Raw genomic sequence first — 20,639 nt, 5'->3', positions numbered from 1 at the left:
CTTGATCGTGACTCTCATACTGTTTTCACATAGGATTTATTTATTTTTTATGTGGCCATTGTTTACGATACCCTTAAAAATAGGCCCATTTTTGCCCGCATACACATGCCAGAATGTCAGGTGCTGCTGAGTGGTAATAGTGTTGTGCAGATGTGGGTGGGTTTTATTTTAGTAAATCCATTTAATATACACCATCAAAAATAAATACATTATTCATTTTTTGTTTGTTAGGTTGCTAAGAAGGTAGGCCATCATTGCATATACGAATTTGTTCTTAACTGACTTGCCTGGTTAAATAAAATAACGATAAATAAACATTAAGAATAATAAAATGTATTTTCGTTTTTATTAAGATGTAAATGTTAATTTCAAACAATTCAGCTTGTTTTTTCCCCCCATCTTTTTTTTTGTTGGGGAGAACAAAGACATACAATACATAACGTAACAGCGGCGGCAGGTAGCCTAGCCAGCTCGGGATTCAAACAAGGAACCTTACGGTTAATGTCCCAATGCTCTAACCGAAAGGTTGCTTGTTTGAATCCCAAGGTGGGAAAATTGTCCGTTCTGCCCTTGAGCAAGGCACTTAAGTTATCTTTAAATCAAGTCTAATTTTATTGYTCACATACACATGGTTAGCAGATGTTATTGCAAGTGTAGCGAAATGCTTGTTTAAAAAACTTTTTCATAAGGACTAGAAGAAGCAAGGCAGCCCTCTCTGTCAGCACCATCTTATGTTATCTTACGTAATTGTCCCAATTGGGTGACAACCATACAACCGATATACATATAACATGAAACAATGAGATCGATTAAAAAATGATTAATCAGTCTGCAAAATTGCAGCAATAAATAGACATTTCATGTGCAGATTCAGAAAATGTATGGCCTGTGGGATAAAAGTGATCCTGTATCTGTTGCTCTTGACTTTGGGAAGTCTAAACCAATGACCTGAGGGGAGGAGTGCAACATGTGGCTGCCTTCTAAAGTCATTGGCCATGTCTTTTAGTTTGGGACATTCAGATGGAGGAAGCGTTCTCACACCATGACACAGTCATCTACCACAGGCCCATGCTCCCCGTGACACAGTCATCTACCACAGGCCCATGCTCCCCCATGACACAGTCATCTACCACAGGCCCATGCTCCCCATGACAGTCATCTACCACAGGCCCATGCTCCCCCATGACAGTCATCTACCACAGGCCCATGCTCCCCCATGACACAGTCATCTACCACAGGCCCATGCTCCCCCATACAGTCATCTACCACAGCCCATGCTCCCCATACACAGTCATCTACCACAGGCCCATGCTCCCCATGACACAGTCATCTACCACAGGCCATGCTCCCCCGTGACACAGTCATCTACCACAGGCCCATGCTCCCCATGACACAGTCATCTACCACAGGCCCATGCTCCCCCATGACACAGTCATCTACCACAGGCCCATGCTCCCCCATGACACAGTCATCTACCACAGGACACAGTCATCTACCACAGGCCCATGCTCCCCCATGCACAGTCCTACCACAGGCCCATGCTCCCCATGACACAGTCATCTACCACAGGCCATGCTCCCCCATGACACAGTCATCTACCACAGGCCCATGCTCCCCCATGACACAGTCATCTACCACATGACAGGCCCATGCTCCCCCATGACAGTCATCTACCACAGGCCCATGCTCAGACTCTCCATTACTGTAGTAGACTGACAATGACAGTCATCAACTAACTTGATGTGCCCTTTTCATTTTTGGCTACGGACAGTTCATTAGTATGTACAGGAGAGGAGAGAGCACACAACCTTATGGGGAACCGGTGGAGGAGAAGAGCTGCTTTGACATGACCCCGTTTAAAACAGGCCTAGCATATTTTGAGTTGAATTATGTTACATCCAAATGAAGTTATTTTGTTAAACAGACAAGACACACCTACCCCAATCAGTCATCACACATTTATTTTATAGTAAGAATATAACAGAATAAAATTCAAATAATATTTTTCCCATGTAATTGTCACGGGAACGTGTGGAATCGCTGTCATGTCAAAAAGTGATATTCTAAAACAGAGGCCAAGCTGATGCTTTTGATGGATGTTTCATTTCATTCCTACCCTCTCACTTTGTGAGGGATGGGTCTTATCTTAATACTGATAGAAATTAATAGCAATCCTATTTTCGAAAGCATTTGATTCTCGTGTTCATTTTTCACAACCTTCAAGGGCTTTTGGAGTTACCAACACGCCGAGCGAGCAAAAAAAATAAAAATAAATCACAGGCTTTGGGTTGGGAGTAGGCCTGGGCTACTAAGCGACTGAGTGAGGAGCAAAATAAACCACTTGTTAAACTACATACATATGGCAAAATGTTCTGATAAATGAGCCAACATGTTTAAGGAAAACTGACTGAAGACAGTGGAATACCTGTGCTGATTAGCTATCTGCGACTCCGAGCACCTGTGTGAACGGAAGACAGACGCCACAAACGTGTTGTCACTGAAAAATACTGCTGGCTGAAACTGAAACTATATTCCACAAGTGTCTATTTTGTACTTGTGAAATTATTTTGATGTGATACGAAAGGAGAGGGTTTTATGTTTCTAGAACCAGAATCGATTCATGTTTAGATGGAGCATTTGGCTGTTTTGGCATCCAGAGCCAATTCACCTCTAAACAGAACATGTAAGGTCCTTGGACAGTAAGGACTAACGTTAGACTCCTTTAGTCCATGAATGGGCTAGCCTATTAGTAACATTTGTTGTACAACAATGTTTTTTTGTAAATCATATGTTTTTGTTTTTTATTATTAGACAGTAGTTGACATATTTTTTTCATTTGGACATGTAGCAACAGCTGTACAGTAGCAACAGCGGTATCTTAGCAACCTTCGATTTTCTGTCCCCATAATTTTAGATTACATATCTTGTTCATATGCTCATTCTCACCCCACTTACATCTGAGACATCAAGCATCATCTACGGGCATAACGTGATGTTTTTGACATGGCAGTCTCCCCCACAAGGGCACACATGGCAGTCTCCCCCACAAGGGCACACATGGCAGTCTCCCCCACAAGGGCACACATGGCAGTCTCCCCCACAAGGGCACACATGGCAGTCTCCCCCACAAGGGCACACATGGCAGTCTCCCCCACAAGGGCACACATGGCAGTCAGGAAAATAAAACAACGATAAAAAATAATCAAATGTTTTAGGTGGAAAGGTACCTATTTCCTGACTCAACACTGATAGTACTTTTGACAAAAGTACCTAATTTCGGCTTTACGCTTTCAATAAAACAACTAATTTGTCCACACTTAACAGATTTCTGAATCGTGAGTTCACTGGCAGCGGAGCAGAAGCCTGCACCCAGCAAGGAGGGGAGTGCCAACTCCACTGAACTAGTTTCAATGTATGGAGTCACTTGGTCGTTTCTGGATATTGGGTAAACTTCTCCTTTGACTGAAACTACAGCCTTCAGGCTATATTTCTGTGATTGCAAGGTGTGTTACACGCTGAACAAGTCATGGTAGCACTGAGAAGGGCTTGGCACGGAGTCAAGTAACATTGAGGGGATGTTTAATTAGTCGAACGTTTCCACTTTAGCCTTGTCATAGTAAGACCAGGCTTAATCCCATTACCCTTGAGAAGTGAATGAATGGTCACTGGAGAGTGACTGGGGGTAGACCAAGGCAACTCCAAGCTCGGGTCCCTGGGACAGAACACCTCCCTCTGCAACTGGATCCTGGACTTCCTGACGGGCCGCTCCCAGGTGGTGAGGGTAGGCAACAACACATCCGCCACGCTGACCCTCAACACGGGGTGGGGCCCCCCCTCTGTTCACCCACAACTGTGTGATCGRGCGCAACTCCAACACCACCATTGTTTTCTGACTACTCGATGGGGGTAGACATGATCACCAATGACTATGAGACAGCCTGTATGGAGGAGGTCAGTGACCTGGCAGTGGTGCCAGGACAAAAACCTCTCCCTCAATGTCAGCAAGACAAAGGAGCTGATTGTGGACTACAGGACGAGCACACTCCCATCCACATTGACTGTAGTGGAGTAGGTCGAGAGCTTGAAGTTTCTCTGGGTCCACATCACTAAGGAATTAACATGGTCCACACACACCAACACAGTCGRGAAGAAGGTCACGACAACACCTCTTCCCTCTCAAGTCTGGAACCAACAGGACCCTGAACAGCTTCTACTGCTAAATAGTCCGGGTAGCTATTTAGTTAAATAGTTAACCATTTGCATTGCCCCACTTTTGACTCATCACATACGCTGATGGTACTGTTTATTATCTATCCTGTTGCCTAGTCAGTTTATCCCTACCTACACTACCATTCAAAAGTATGGGATCACTTTGCAATGTCCTTGTTTTTGAAAGAAAATCACTTTTTTTGTCGAGTTTAAAATAACATCAAATTGATCAGAAATAGAGTGTAGACATTGTTAATGTTGTAAATGACTATTGTAGCTGGAAACGGCAAATAAAAAAATTGAACATCTACATAGGCGTACAGAGACCCATTATCAGCAACCATCACTCCAATGACACGTTGTGTTAGCTAATCCAAGTTTATAATTTTAAAAGGCTAATTTAGCATTAGAAAACCCTTTGCAATTATGTTAGCACAGCTGAAAACGGTTGTTCTGATTAAAGAAGCAATGAAACGGGCCTTCTTTAGACTAGTTGAGTATCTGGAYCATCAGTAATTTGTGGGTTCGATTACYGGCTCAAAATGGCCAGAAACAAAGGACTTTCTTCTGAAACTCGTCAGTCTATTCTTGTTTTTATAAATGAAGGCTATTCCATGAGAGAAATTGCAAAGAAACTGAAGATCCCGTACAATGCTGTGTACTACTCCCTTCACAGAACAGCACAAACTGGCRCTAACCAGAATAGAAAGAGGAGTGGGAGGCCCCAGTGCACAACTGAGCAAGAGGACAAGTACATTAGTGTCTAGTTTGAGAAACAGACGCCTCACAAGTCCTCAACTGTCWGCTTCATTAAATAGTACCCGCAAAACACCAGTCTTAACATCAACAGTGAAGAGGCGACTCCGGGATGCTGGCCTTCTAGGCAGAGTTGCAAAGAAAAAGCCATATCTCAGATTGTCTAATAAAAACGATAAATTAAGGCAAAAGAACAGACTCTTTCTGACGGCACTGTACATATCTACCTCAATTACCTCGTACCCCTGTTTATAGCCATGTTATTACCTCGTACCCCTGCACATTGACTCAGTACTGGTACCCCTTTATATAGACATGTTATTACTTTGAGGGCTGTACTCCTGAGGCAGTGATAACCAACCCTGGTCCTGCAGATGATCCTGGATCAAGGTGTGTTACATTGTGCCCTTTCAGCCCTGGTTGACTTGAAAGACAGACTGATGGAGAGAGGGAAAGAAAGCGCGAGGTAAAGAGAAACTGGAAGCTAAAGATGCAGAAAGATCACGTATAATACCCATAACCCTAGTGTGTTACACCTGGGTCTGTTGCCATGGCAACTATGTGATCATATGGTCCTTTTGAGGATGTCAAAGGGGGTGGATTCTTTCAGGTAATCCAATTTTATTTATTATTTTTTCACTGTAAGTGCACAAATGCACACCGGAAGCATTTTCTTCCAGTATTTATTGCAGTGAGTTGGAAAATAAATTGATCCAGTGGTCACATCTGAAGTGTGTGTGAACGTGTGTGAACGTGCTCTTTACTTTCTCTTACCTCAAAACACATAGCCTTGTCCTTTGGTCTCAGTTGGAAGCTTTGACTACAAGGATACACAGGCAGCTCTCATTCTGATACTCTCTGGTTAATGCCCTAAATGTCGGTGATTTATTACTCAATTCCAATGCCTTTCTATTTTCCACCTGGTGGGACGTGGGGAGATTCCCTCCCAAATGGTGTCTATCTCAAAGTGGCTAGGAATTGACTTGTTTGGCTACCTGGTCCCAGTCTTGTGTCTACTCCCATCCACGTGCTTTCTTTATCCCACTGGTTTAACTGGCAGTTTCTCACAGAGGCCCAATACGAAATCCACTCCTAGATCTGCCTGGACCATCTGGACCTTACCACTGAGGTTCCAATTTGGCCCACACACACACAGTCATAATGTTTGGACACCACTGGGTTCGACTCTTCCTGTAGGCCTAGATATGAGATGGTTGTGTGGAGGTAGTCCTAACTAATATTTTTCTTTTTTACATTTCTATAGAGCTTTTCATAGAATCTCAAAGTGCCTCGAGCATCAAAAAAAAAGGCAATACATCATGAGGGGTCAAGTCTTTGAAAGATGCATTCTCTGAAGATGGAGAGGGTCATTTCATGGCTTGAGCGAAGGATGAATGATGGAGCTACAGTGCCTTCAGAAAGTAGGCACACCCCTTTCCTTTTTCAACATTTTGTTGTTACAGCCGGAATTTAAATGGATTAAAAATATTTTTTAAATGTGGCACTGGACTACACACAATAGCCCATAATGTCAAAGTGGAATTATGTTTACAAATGGATTAAAAATATAAAGTTGTAATGTTGTGAGTAAATAAGTATTCAACCCCTTTGTTATGACATGCCTAAATAAATAAAGGAGTAGAAATGTCCTAAACAAGGTTTACATGATACGTTACATGGACTCACTCTGTACAATAATAGTGTTTTAACATGATTTTTTTGGAATGACTACCTAATTTCTGTACTCCACACATACAATTAGGTCCATCAGTCGAGCAGCGAATTTCAACCACAAAGACCAAGGAGCTTTTCAATGCATCGCACCTATTGATAGATGGGTAAAAAAAAAGCAGACATTGAATATGCCTTTGAGCACGGTGAAGTTATTAATTCCACGTTGGATGGTGTATCAATACACTCAGTCACTACAAAGATACAGGAATCCTTCCTAACTCAGTTGCCAGAGATGAAGAAAACCGCTCAGGGATTTCACCATGAGCCCAATGGTGACTTTAAACAGTAACATAGTTTAATGGTTGTGATAGAAGAAAACAACTCGGGATGGATCAACAACATTCCAGAACATGCACCCAGTTTGCAATAAGGCACTAAAAACCTCACAGCTGTAATCGCTGTGAGGGGATTTTAGCATGTATTCACTCAGGGGGTTGAATACTGCTCTAATCAAGATAAATTAGTGTTTTTCATACCTACATTTTTTTTTTAATATACAAATGTTAGAATTTGTGTGGATCGTTGACAAAACAATTACAATGAAATCCATTTCAAATCAAAGTTTATTTGTCATGTGCGTCAAATACAACAGGTGTAGTAGGCCTTACAGTGAAGTCCTAACCAACTTTGTAACCCTTCAGAATGTGGAAAAAGTCAAGGGGTGTGTATGCTTTCTGAAGACATTATCTATAGCACATGGTTTAGAAGCGTCTCAGGATTGGGGCTAGGGGATCATTTCAGACTTGGCCAATGACTTAACTGGGTGAGAGAATAGTCTGTCTCTGTAACAGTATCCCACCACTCTCCCTTCCCCTGGGGTCATGGTCGTAACTCTGTTTGTTCCAGATGGTGTCTGGCCAGCCAGAGCGAGACGGGATCTTCAGATAGGCTGTGACGATACCAGTATCGTGATGTTTTTTCCATGGCAAAAATTAAAACACAAAGCAACTCTTTTGGTTCTTTAAAACCCTGTTATATGTCAAATATTTTGTTCTATAGCTTGGAAAATGAATAAATGTTGACTCTGGATGACAACAATGTTTGTTTCCAACATCAGGGCTGTTTTCCTAAAGAAGTTAAATACACTTTGTGTTTTGTTTCCATGCAACGATGCTAAGGAATACTGCAGTACATGGTCCCGGCCCTAATCAGCAGCTGTCGGGGTAGTCACCTAATGGGTTGGCTCGGCTACCTCGTGTCTGAAGAGGAGGAACCAGTACCAAGATTCCTCCTAGTGCAAAGGTCCAGCTGGCTACTGATGTGAATGTAGCCTACTATTAATTCATTATGAGGAATTTAAAGTATTTAGGAATACTATCAGTGAAGAAGCCAATCCACTATGGAGTATGTGGACTACTCACTCAGTAGCCTATGTGAGCTGCTCACTAAGGAGTATTTGAACTAGGTATTTGAATTTTGAACCCCTATTTACTATTGGGTTGTTTAATTGCCATGGTTTAAATAACGAGCAGACACTTCTGGATAGAGCAGACACACTAAATCAAATGTTATTTTTCACATGCGCCGAATACAACCGGTGTAGACCTTACACCGTAGAAAATCGAAGTAAAAAAAATGATTAAAAAGCAGCAGTAAAATAACAATAGCGAGGCTATATACAAGGGGTACCGGTACAGAGTCAATGTGCACCGGTTAGTCAAGGTAATTGAGGTAATATGTACATGTAGGTAGAGTTAAAGTGACTATGCATAGATAATAAACAGAGTAGCAGCAGTGTAAAAGAGGGGTCTGGGTAGCCCTTTTGATTAGATGTTCAGGAGTATTATGGCTTGGGGGTAGAAGCTGTTAAGAAGCCTTTTAGACCTAGACTTGGCGCTCCAGTACCGCTTGCCGTGTGGTAGCAGAGAGAACAGTCTATGACTGGGGTGGCTGGAGTATGACAATTTCTTTTAGGGCCTTCCTCTGACACCGCCAGGTATAGAGGTCCTGAATTGCAGGAAGCTTGGCCCCAGTGATGTACTGGGCCGTGCGCACTACCCTCTGTAGTGCCTTGTGGTCTGAGGCCGAGCAGTTGCCATACCAGGCAGTGATGCAACCAATTAAGGATCTGAGGACCCATGCCAAATCTTTTCAGTCTCCTGAGGGGGAATAGGTTTTGTGTCATCTGCAAACTTAATGATGGTGTTGGAGTCGTGCCTGGCTGTGCAGTCATGGGTGAACAGGGAGTACAGGAGGGGACTGAGTAGGCATCCCTGTGTTGAGGATGAGCGTGGCGGATGTGTTGTTACCTACCCTTACCACCTGGGGGTGACCTGTCAGGAAGACCAGGATCCAGTTGCAGAGGGAGGTGTTTAGTACCAGGGTCCTTAGCTTATTGATGAGCTTTGAGGGCACTATGGTGTTMAACGCTGAGCTGTAGTCAATGAATAGCATTCTCACATAGGTGTTCCTTTTGTCCAGGTGGGAAAGGGCAGTGTGGAGTGCAATAGAGATTGCATCATCTGTTGGGGCTGCATGCAAATTGGAGTGGGTCTAGGGTTTCTGGGATAATGGTGTTGATGTGAGCCATGACCAGCCTTTCAAAGCACTTCATGGCTATAGACGTGAGTGCTACGGGTCGGTAGTCATTTAGGCAGGTTACCTTAGTGTCATTGGGCACAGGGTCTATGGTGGTCTACTTGAAACATGTTGGTATTACAGTCTCAGACAGGGAGAGGTTGAAAATGTCAGTGAAGACACTTGCCAGTTGGTCGGAGCACACGTCCTGGTAATCCATCTGGCCTTGTGAATGTTGACTTGTTTTAATGTCTTACTCACATTGGCTGTGGAGAGCGTGATCACACAGTCGTCCGGAACAGCTGATGCTCTCATGCATGTCTCAGTGTTACCTGCCTTGACGTGAGCATAGAAGTATTTTAGCGCTGGTCTGGTTGGCTCATGTCACTGGGCAGCTCTCAGCTGTGCTTCCCTTTTTGTAATCTGTAATAGTTTGTAAGCRCTGCCACATCCGACGAGCGTCGGAGCCGGTGTAGTACGATTCGATCTTATTCCTGTATTGACGCTTTGCTTGTTTGATGTTTCGTCGGAGGGCATAGCGGGATTTATTTTAAGCTTCCAGGTTAGAGTCCCGCTCCTTGAAAGCGGCAGCTCTACCCTTTAGCTTAGTGTGGATGTTGCCTGTAATCCATGGCTTCTGGTTGGGGTATGTACGTACAGTCATTGTGGGGACGACGTATTGATGCACTTATTGATGAAGCCAYTGACTGATGTGGTGTACTCCTCAATGCCATCGGAAGAATCCCTGAACATATTCCAGTCTGTGCTAGAAAAACAGTCCTGTAGCTTAGCATCTGCTTCATCTGACCACTTCTTTATTGACCGAGTCACTGGTGCTTCCTGCTTTAGTTTTTATTTGTTAGCAGGAATCAGGAGCATAGAATTATGGTCAGATTTGCCAAATGGACGGCAAGGGAGAGCTTTGTAGGTGTCTCTGTGTGTGGAGTAAAGGTGGTCTAGAGGTTTTTTGTTTGTTTGTTTTTTTCCTCTGGTTGCACATTTAATGCAGGTATAAATMAGATAAAACTGATTTAAGTTTCCCTGCATTAAAGTTAACGGCCACTAGGAGRGGCCCCTCTGGATGAGCGTTTTCCTGTTTGCTTATAGCCGTATACAGCTCACTGAGTGCTGTCTTAGTGCATCGGTTTGTGGTTGTAAATTGACAGCTACGAAGAATATAGATAAACTCTCTTGGTAAATAGTGTGGTCTACAGCGTATCATGAGATACTCTACRTCAGGCAAACAAAACCTCGAGACTTCCTTACTATTAGATTTCATGCACTAGCTGTTGTTTACAAATATACACAGACCGCCACCCCTTGTCTTACCGGAGGCGGCTGTTCTACCTTGCCGATGCAGCGTAAACCCCACAAGCTGTATGTTATTAATGTCGTTGTTCAGCCACGACTTGGTGAAACATAAAATATTACAGTTTTTAATGTCCCTTTGGTAGGATATTTGTGATCATAGTTCGTCTATTTTGTTATCCAATGATTGTACTGTTGGCTAATAGGACTGATGGTAGAGGCAGATTACCCACTTTCCYTCAGATCCTTACAAGGCACCCTGACCTACGTCCCCGATATCTCTGTCTCTTTCTCCTGCGAATCTCTGGGATTTCCTTTGTCTGCCTCGTTAAAGAAGGAAATCCTTTGTCTGCCTCGTTAAAGAAAAAATCTTTGTCCAGTACGAGATGAGTAATCGCTGTCCTGATATCTAGAAGCTCTTTTCGGGTCATAAGAAATGGTGGCAGAAACATTGTGAACAATATAAGTTACAAATAATATGAAAAAACATACACAATAGCACAATTGGTTAGGGGACCGTAAAACGGCAGCCACCTCCTCCGGTGCCATTATTCACCAATTAGTAGTCCCCTCCTGATCTACTAGAATGACAGACATTCTATTGTACAGACATTGACAGACATTCTATTCGACGGTATCTAGGCCTATCCCTGTGATCTAAGCCAATTGTGAGGGTAACACTTAAGTTCCCTCCAGACCTTTGTAAGCCACAAGAAAATGAGCCTTGAGCTTCCCTGGTTGTTTGAATTTCTTTACAGGCCACAGCCCATGTTCAAATAGCACCACGACCTAGTGGACAAACCTCAACATGGAGCTGGCTTCACACTCAGTCAGTGATGTTTTTTTTTTTTTTTTTACTGTTATTTAACTAGGCATGTCCGTTAAGAACAACTTATTTTACAATGGCGGCCTACCCCGGCCAAACCCTCCCCTAACCCGYATGACGCTGGGCCAATTGTGCGCCGCCCTATGGGAATCCAGATCACAGCCGGTTGTGATACAGCTCGGGATCGAACCAGGGTGTCTACAGTGACGCCTCTAGCACTGAGATGCAGTGCCTTAGACCGCTCCACTCGGGAGCCCGTGTTCAATACAGGAAGTAGACCTGCGGCCTTCTCAGAGCTGTGAGAAGACAACCAGTTCTTAGAACTTATTTGTACTGAGGAAGGAACCGTGTTTGTGATCTAGAGGCTCTGGGGTCGTTCCATGTCATTCCAGCTAGCCATGACAAACCCACCATCTCAGATTGTTCTGAAATGATTTCTGTAGTTAGAAGTCTGATTTGGCTGAAGCCAGGAGCTGAAGGCAGCGCTAGCAAGGTACTATATTTATTGGATATTGGATATTATACTCAAAAATACAATATAAACTTCTGAAAATCAATACGTAATATATCTATTTTCTTAATTAAACAGTATAGAACATAAACATGAGCAAATACAATGTCGGGTGATCACGGACTGTCCAGTTCTATATAATGGCCAACTTGGGTGCAGTCAGATTAATTTCTCAGAGATCTAATTATATTTAAACAAATTAATGTTGCAGGAATGTTTTATCTTTTCTATTTCTAACAGAACAATCTGAGATGGTGGGTGTCCAAGTCCTTTTTCTTGTGCTTTTTGAGGTGGAATGACCGTCTGCTATTTCTGTCAAATTATTCTACACACGAACAGACATACATATCATCACACAATCTCTGTCTCTCTTCCTCCCTCTCTGGCTAGCTGGTGTTTTTGTCCCTGAAAAATTGAGATATGGTTGTCCTGTCCTGTGAGGGAACAAAATACTTTTTCCTCTCTGAGAGATACACTGATATACTCACTGATACACACACCCTTACGTCACATTCTATCCCCTATGAGATGAGAGCATGCAGCCTCCAGGCATTGTCTGGTCTTATAACCCAAACCTAAACACCTCGGAGAACAGGAGGGAAAGATGAGAGACAAGTGAAGAGATGGAGGGGTAATGGAAAGTTGAATGTGAGATTAGAGGGATGAAGGGGAGGATGAGTAGGGGTTAAGGAGTTAGTCGAATGGAGGGATGTAATAGAATGAAAAGGAGAGGTGGAGTGTGCAGAGGAAGCTCTTGGTATTCAGGGTTGATCCTGTCTGCAGTGCATGACGCCTGATCTGTTTCTGCTCTCAGCTGTGTAATGGAATTGTCTTGGCAATGACAAGGGAGTACAAACCGATCTGGGACCAGGCTAGCCTGCACGGGAGGTCACGGTGGACTGGAGGGCTGTGTGATGTTGTCTGAGTGAGCGTAGGTCTACATCACAAAGACTGATAGTCACTGTACACACACACACACACACAGACAGACAGACAGACAGACAGACAGACAGACAGACAGACAGACACTGAAATCATGCATTTGCTGTGACACAAAATTTAATCCTCCTTGTCTGTCAAACACTCAGTCACTTCAGTCTGTGATGGACCTATACTCATACTCTTCTGTCACACACACACACAGTATAGCACATTCTCATGCTCTGCCAGAAAGATTGTGAGAAACTGTATGTTTCCCCTCTGGTCTCTGATAGCTTCCAGTTCAGTAGATTCTGGTTGGTAATGAGGTTGGCTACACCAGCTTCCTCATTACCTCTTCCTGTTGTGCAACCGTACTGTATGGTTTACAGTAGACTTTTTCTGCCTTTTTATATTGACCTCTGTCTCTCTGTCTCAGGTCTGTAATACTGAGTGTAGGGCTGTGAGAGAGGAGAATTATAAAGAGAACCCACCTTGCTTGGTAAGAATGAAAGAAACYTTGATGTCTTCTCGAATCACTCTCAGAACCAACCACGCACATCCTCCCTTTTTTTTAAATGGATTTCTTTAATCTTCTCTCTGAGCAACCACATCTAATGTATCAACCTGGGCTTCATTTCTGCTTTTACAACCACATCTAATGTATCAACCTGGGCTTCATTTCTGCTTTTAAACCACATCTAATGTATCAACCTGGGCTTCATTTCTGCTTTTACAACCACATCTAATGTATCAACCTGGGCTTCATTTCTGCTTTTTCTTTTTTGACCAATTTCTCCTTCTGTTATTTTTTAATTTATTCTTACTCCATGACACCTTTTATCTTACCGACTTTCTCCTCCCTGCCTCTCTCCTTCCTCCTGCACCCCCCCCTCTCCTCTCTCCTCCCCCAGGTTGTCGTAGTGTGTAGAGGAGAGGAGTGCTCCTCAGTAGCAGCAGCAGCCATGGGTCTGGTAGCTTACCTGAAGACCCAGTTTGTTCTGCAGCTCCTCCTGGGTTTTGTGTTCGTGGTGAGCGGCCTGCTCATCAACTTCATCCAGCTGTTGACGTGCGTCCTGTGGCCCATCGACAAGCAGCTGTACCGCAGGATCAACACCAGGCTCTCCTACTCCCTCTGGAGCCGTGAGTCACCACGCTGCAATTGTCCTGTGTCTGTGTAAGATCCTGGTGTGTGCGGGCGTGCGTTTGACTAGGTATTTGTGAGATCCTGGTGTGTGTGGGCGTGTGTGTTTGACTAGGTATTTGTGAGATCCTGGTGTGTGTGGGCGTGTGTGTTTGACTAGGTATTTGTGAGATCCTGGTGTGTGTGGGCGTGTGTTTGACTAGGTATTTGTGAGATCCTGGTGTGTGCGTGCCTGTGTTTGACTAGGTATTTGTGAGATCCTGGTGTTTCTGTGTGCGGGCGTGCGTTTGACTAGGTATTTGTGAGATCCTGGTGTGACGTCGTTAGTACGTAATGCGTTGTGTGTATAATATGAAGTCTTTTTGTCACACCTCAACGGGAGACCTTGTAACAGAATGGATCTTGTGACATTGATAACTGTGACTCAGTTGACTAGTAGAGTTGTTTGTATGAGACTGTGTAATAGAAAGCAAGTTGTGGCCTGATGTTGACGGAGTAGATTTAGTGGTGACAGAGTTCATACTGAATAACCTCCCAACTAGCACCTTTTTATGGACAACGTTTCGATCCAACAAGGATCTTGGTGGGGTAAAGTTGACCAGAGAGCTGTGAATAGATGTGACTYTGTTGACCCTGTTGTCCTGTACAGAGCTGGTGATGCTGCTGGAGTGGTGGTCAGGAACACAGTGCACCCTCTACACAGATCAGGCCACGGTGGACAAGTTCGGCAAGGAACACGTCATCATCATCCTCAACCACAACTATGAYATTGACTTCCTGTGCGGCTGGACTATCTGTGAGCGATACGGAGTCCTAGGGGTCAGTAATGATCTCCAACCCTCACTGGCTTGCTCCAATTCTCTGTCACTCTATTGGCCTGTCCTGTTGACTTGTCCTGTGTTTTCAGTGCAGATTAACAGGACAGTAGTTGAGGGCGCTACTGTAGACCATTGAGGTGGACCAGCGTTCTTCACATCTCTCCCTTTTTTCTGACCTGATGATCCATGTTTGTTTACCCAGAGTTCCAAGGTGCTGGCCAAACACGAGCTGCTGAAGGTGCCTCTGATTGGCTGGACCTGGTATTTCCTTGAGATCGTGTTCTGTAAGAGGAAGTGGGAGGAGGACAGAGAGACTGTGTTCAGAGGGCTAGAAAGACTCAGAGACTACCCTGAGTTTATGTGGGTGAGTATGTGAGTTATAGGGCTACATTTCTCTATCATGGTCCAGATTACTCAGGCTCCTTAGTTATAGGGCTACATTTCAACTGTCCTGGCCCAGATTACTCAGGCTCCTTAGTTATAGGGCTATATTTCTCTATCCTGGCCCAGATTACTCAGGCTCCTTAGTTATAGGGCTACATTTNCTGGCCCAGATTACTCAGGCTCCTTAGTTATAGGGCTATATTTCTCTATCCTGGCCCAGATTACTCAGGCTCCTTAGTTATAGGGCTACATTTCACTATCCTGGCTTTCACTATCCGACTATCCTAGTCGGCTCTTAACAGCCATTTGAAACACTGAAAATACATTGTACATTAGGCCCAGACGGCAGTGAATCTACACACAGGATTTATCCTTGAGCTCCTGGCTTCAGCCTGTTATAACAAGTCATTGGACTAGGTCCAGGAGTTCAGTCTTGTCCAGATCAGGTCTGGTTACTGTATCTCTGGTGCTATTTAACTGGCCGAGAAACCACAGGAATATAGGTCAGTGTGACTCTGGCCTGCTTCCTAAAGGCCCTCTTTAGAGAGGTTTGGACACATGCTGTCGCCCGGGCTGCAAGATTCCACGTCCGACGCTCGTTAACGGTTACCGGGAACTACCAGAGGGCTTCGGCTAATTAAGTGGTCTGATCTGATTTTTAGTGACACCTCGAAACCCCTCCCCAAACTCAACTCTGACACGGGGACAGGTCAGCTCTGACACGGGGACAGGTCAACTCTGACACGGGGACAGGTCAGCTCTGACACGGGGACAGGTCAGCTCTGACACGGGGACAGGTCAGCTCTGACACGGGGACAGGTCAGCTTTGCTTGGGACCAACATGGTTTGTGGTTTTTCTTGGAAAAATTAGGCCAACAACAGTTTTGAACCTGTTCCCCTGTTCCTAAACTGAGGACGTCTGGTCTGGATGACGCTGTGTCAAGTGGAAGACCTTGGGTTCTTGTTTTTAATGCCCTGTGCCCACCTCTAAATGGTTTATCTTGGTTTTGTTTTTTATGCTTGTTGCCACCTTCTTAAATGGTAGTCCTTGGGTCTTTGTTTTAATGCTGCTTTGCCCACTCTAAATGGAAGTCCTTGGGTTTCTGTTTAATGCTGTGCCACTCTAATGGATGTCCTTGGGTCTGTTAATGCTGTGCCACTCTAAATGAAAGTCCTTGGGTCTGTTAATGCTGTGCCCACTCTAATGGAGACCTTGGGTCTGTAATGCTGTGCCACAAATGGAGACCTTGGGTCTGTTAATGCTGTGCCACTCTAATGGAGTCCTTGGTCTGTTAATGCTGTGCCACTCTAAATGGAAGTCCTTGGGTCTGTTAATGCTGTGCCCACTCTAATGGAAGACCTTGGGTCTGTTAATGCTGTGCACTCTAAATGGAAGTCCTTGGGTCTGTTAATGCTGTGCCCACTCTAAATGGAAGTCCTTGGGTTGCTGTTAATGCTGTGCCCACTCTAATGGAAGTCCTTGGGTCTGTTAATGCTGTGCCACTCTAATGGAGTCCTTGGGTCTGTTAATGCTGTGCCCAAATGGAAGACCTTGGCGTCTGTTTAAATGTCTGTGGGCCACACTCATAAAATTGGAAGACCTTGGGTCTGTTAATGCTGTGCCCACTCTAATGGAAGACCTTGGGTCTGTTAATGCTGTGCCCACTCTAAATTCAAATTTATTTATAAAGCCCTTACATCAGCTGATGTCACAAAGTGCTGTATAGAAACTCAGCCTAAAACCCCAAACAGCAAGCAATGCAGGTGTAGAAGCACGGTGGCTGGGAAAAACTCCCTAGAAAGGAAGAAACCTAGGGAGGAACCAGACTATGAGTGGTTTTCAGTCCTATTCTGGCTGTGCCAGGTGGAGATTATAACAGAACATGGCCAAGATGTTCAAATGTTCATAGATGACCAGCAGGGTCAAATAATAATAATCACTGTGGTTGTAGAGGGTGCAATAGGTCAGCACCTCAGGAGTAAATGTCAGTTGGCTTTTCATAGCCGATCATTCAGAGTATCTCTACAGCACCTGCTGTCTCTAGAGAGTTGAAAACAGCAGGTCTGGGACAAGTTAGCACGTCCGGTGAGAACGTCAGGGTTCCATAGCCGCAGGCAGAACAGTTGAAACTGGAGCAGCAGCACAACCAGGTGGACTGGGGACCGCAAGGAGTCATCAGGCCAGGTAGTCCTGAGGCATGGTCCTAGGGCTCAGGTCCTCTGAGAGAGAGAGAGATAAAAAGAGAGAGAGCATACTTAAATTCACACAGGACACCGACACAAACTATAGCAGCGTAAATACTGGAGGCTAAGACCGGAGGGGTCGGGAGACACTGTGGCCCCGTCCGACGATACCCCCGGACAGGGCCATACAGGCAGAATATAACCCCACCCACTTTGCCAAAGCACAGCCCCCATGGAGATTGAGATAAGATGAGGACTTTATTTAGAGTATAATTTCCTGGAGYTMCACTTGATCTGTAACCCAAGGCCCTGCTGGGGAGTTTGATAGGGACAGAGATGAGAGGAGGCCACAACTCACCCTGACCCTGCTGGGGAGTTTGATAGGGACAGAGATGAGAGGAGGCCACAACTCACGCTGACCCTGCTGGGGAGTTTGATAGGGACAGAGATGAGAGGAGGCTCCACAACTCACCCTGACGCCTGCTGGGAGTTTTTGATAGGGACCAGAGATGAGAAGGAGGCAACTCGTGCCTGCTGGATTCTAAGAATAAGGCCATATCGCGACGTGTTTGATGGCGAGATGAAGGAGACTTTCAGAGTGTGTCTACCTGTTTTGTGCGTCTGTCTGTCTGTTTGTTATTTGTTTAACTTTGCTTTGTCTTAGGGTGTTTCTTTTAAGCTCATGTGTCTCGCTTTCTCTTTTGTTTCTTTCTGCTGTCTCTCTCTCTGAGTAGTTCGCTGCTTTACGCTGGCAAGGTACACCGTCGCTTCAACAGAGAAGAAGTCACGGCAGATCGTATGGAAGTGGCAGAGAGTAAAGGCCTAGCCCAAGCTCAAATACGACACGCTGCTGCCCCAGAACCTAAAGGCTTCACCACCGCACTCCCAAATGGCCCTCAAGGGCACAGGTGGGGCGATGCATTCAAGCGCACACACACATACACACTACCAGGGTTTCCCAAAGAATGGAAGACGGGCGGCGCGCGCCACCTTTGTGATGACTGCTGCGCGCCACTTGTGATGACGTCGGCCGCGCCACGCGTTTGATGCGCCACTGTGAGCTTGGCGCGCCTTGTGATGTCTGGCGCGCCGCGCTTTGTGATGTCTGGCCGCGCCGCACGCGTTGTGATGATCTGCCGCGCCAGCCTGTGATGACCCGCGCCGTGATGACTGGCCGCGCGCGCCTTGTGATGTCTTGGCGCGCGCCGCCTGTGAATGACTGGCCGCGCCGGGCCTGGTGATGACTGGCCGCGGGCCGCCGTTGTGATGTCTGGCCGCGCCGGCTTACTGTGGCCACCCTTGTGATGAAACCTTTGGCCGCCGCCAAAACCCTGATTGTGAAAAGACTGGAAAGCACCTTGGTGTGGGCCGCGGCCACCTTGGTGAATGAACCTGGGCCGCGCCAGCCTTGGTGATGTCTGGCGCCCCCCGGCCGCCCCCCTGACCCGGGGCCGCCTGCCGCCTTGTGATGCATGCGCGCGCGCCTTGTGATGACTGGCCGCGCGCCACCTTGTGATGCTGGCGCGCGCCACCTGTGATGTTGTGCCGCGCCAACCTGTGATGTCTGGCCGCGCCGCTTGTACATATTGATACATTTTGTATATTTAAGGCCAGGCTCCATACCCTAATAGGTTGTTGTTTTGCTCTAGATTGCAGAAAATGTCAGTTACAGCGTTCAAAAACGCCGTACACCTTTTAAAAACATCCTGGGGAGAACCCTACACACACAACTGATTTTCTGTATTGTGTGCTGTCATCTTCTGTTTTTAAGTGTCTGCTGTGTATGATTGTCACACTGAACTTTAAAGACCACCAAGTCCCCCCCCTCTGCTGGGCATCATCAACGGCTAAGAAAATACATGGCAGATATGAGAATCAGGTGGGTACGGATCAAATAGAATACGACCCTGTGGTTATTAGCTGGATCCTGTTTAAAATGGAAGCCCATCGATGCTACTGTTAGCCTCGTTGGCAGCTGGTTCCAAGCACATTGGTATTTATCATAGAGAGCGATAATGGACTGCTTAACTCAGCTGAGAGTCTTGTGCTGCTGGGTAGTCATGTCCTAACCTAACCCAACACACATGGGTAATGCTGCTGGGGTAGTCATGTCCTGTCCTAACCAACACACATAGGTAATGCTGCTGGGTAGTCATGTCATGTCCTAACCAACACACATGGGTAATGCTGCTGGGGTAGTCATGTCCTGTCCTAACCAACACACATGGGTAATGCTGCCGGGTAGTCATGTCCTGTCCTACCAACACACATGGGTAATGCTGCTGGGGTAGTCCTGTCCTAACCAACACACATGGTAATGCTGCCGGGTGTCATGTCCTGTCTAACCAACACACATGGGTAATGCTGCTGGGTAGTCCTGTCCTAAGCCTAACACACCATGGGTAAAGCTGCTGGGGTAGTCATGTCCTGTCCTAACCAACACCATGGGTAAAGAGGGCGGAGGAAGAGAGAGGGAGAGAAAGGGTGGCGAGAGGGCAGTGAGGTCACAGAAAAGCTGCGGTGAAAAGCATGACTCTGACTCATGTCCTGGAGACCATCATTAAATAGCAGATGTAGTATCAGGCTTCTGTTACATCAGCTACACTTGTAAGGTACAGAGAGACCTCAACTCTTACAGGGAGTTGGGGGCTCCCGAGTGGGCAGCGGTCTAAGGCACTGCATCTCAGTGCTAGAGGCGTCACTACAGACCTGGGTTCGATTCCAGGCTGTATCACAGCGTCTAAGGCACTGCATCTCAGTGCTAGAGGCGTCACTACAGACACTGGTTCGATTCCAGGCTGTATCACAGCGGTCTAAGGCACTGCATCTCAGTGCTAGAGGCGTCACTACAGACCTGGTTCGATTCCAGGCTGTATCACAGCGGTCTAAGGCATGCATGATCAGTGCTAGAGGCGTCACTACAGACCCTGGTTCGATTCAGGCTGTATCACAGCGTCTAAGGGCACTGCATCTCAGTGCTAGAAGGCGTCACTACAGACCCTGGTTCGATTCCAGGCTGTATCACAACCGGCGTGATTGGGACTCCGCATAGGGCGGCGCACAATTGGCCAAGCGTCGTCTGGGTTAGGGTTTGGCCGGGGTAGGCCTTCATTGTAAATAAGAATTTGTTCTTAACTGACTTGCTTAGTTAAATAAAGGTTAACTAAAATAGACTAAACTGTAAGATTACAGAGAGCCATTTGCAGGGTTAAAGTTCCGTTCACTGGTAACGTATTTCTCATCATATGGATTCTGGAGAGGTTGTTTTTGAGATCAGTGTGGATCTGCAATGAAAATACATGGTTTGGAAGTCTGGTTGGAGATAGCCTA

At 45.6% G+C, this 20,639-nt stretch overlaps 1 pseudogene; it reads left to right on the top strand.

Moving 5' to 3' along the window:
- Positions 1–20,639, top strand: part of LOC111959769 (1-acyl-sn-glycerol-3-phosphate acyltransferase gamma-like) — a 28,688-nt pseudogene that overhangs the window by 922 nt on the left and 7,127 nt on the right.

This window comes from Salvelinus sp. IW2-2015, linkage group LG36, assembly GCF_002910315.2.
Source record: "Salvelinus sp. IW2-2015 linkage group LG36, ASM291031v2, whole genome shotgun sequence".
NCBI lineage: Eukaryota > Metazoa > Chordata > Actinopteri > Salmoniformes > Salmonidae > Salvelinus > Salvelinus sp. IW2-2015.
This window is presented reverse-complemented; position numbering and strand designations above follow the sequence as displayed.